The following is a 723-nucleotide window of genomic DNA, read 5'->3' as shown; positions in this document are numbered from 1 at the left end:
ATTTTTTAGACATTATTATCTCTTAAATATTGTAATATTTTATGGACTATTTTTATTATTTTAGACATTATATATTAGATTATCTGTTTTAAAAATAATAAAAAAATCCAGAAATTAGAATCCGAGTACTCCCCGAGTACTCGGCCGAGTACTCCTCTACTCGCTACTCACCGGCCGGCCGACCGACTACCGAGTAGCGAGTTTTAGAACCTTGAAAATGACTGTTTTGTCTTTCGTCTGCATAGCTGTACCACATGAACTCCAAAACCAATATATACCGAAGATTTCTAGAACTTCATCTGTTCATATTTCTTTCATCCTATGTACGAAAATTGAAGTAAAAAACCATATATATAAATTTGCTCTTCTCAGACTTTTAAAACCCGCAGCAATGCGCGGGTAAAAATCGTAAAAAATTCTAGTGTGTACTATGTTCCAGGTTATTTCAATAATTTTTCTAAATTGACCTTGAAATTGTATCTAGCTTTCACTAAACAATCAAGCCAAGATTAAATCTTAAAAAAATTACATAGTAACACATGACCAAATTTAAAAACATAAAAAACCCACTTCTTATATTTCTTCTATAGATTAGGACAAGAGTCCAAGCCCAAAATGAAGTTGTAACAGGCCTGACCCGAGTTTTTATGGTAAGAGACCAAAATGCTCAGATTTGTCAAAATAATTACGCTTCATGCCATTCTCTTCTTCATACAACCCCCC

Source organism: Fragaria vesca, linkage group LG1 (genome assembly GCF_000184155.1).
Source record: "Fragaria vesca subsp. vesca linkage group LG1, FraVesHawaii_1.0, whole genome shotgun sequence".
Classification (NCBI taxonomy): domain Eukaryota; kingdom Viridiplantae; phylum Streptophyta; class Magnoliopsida; order Rosales; family Rosaceae; genus Fragaria; species Fragaria vesca.
The sequence above is the reverse complement of the archived record's forward strand: the minus strand, read 5'-3'. Positions refer to the sequence as shown.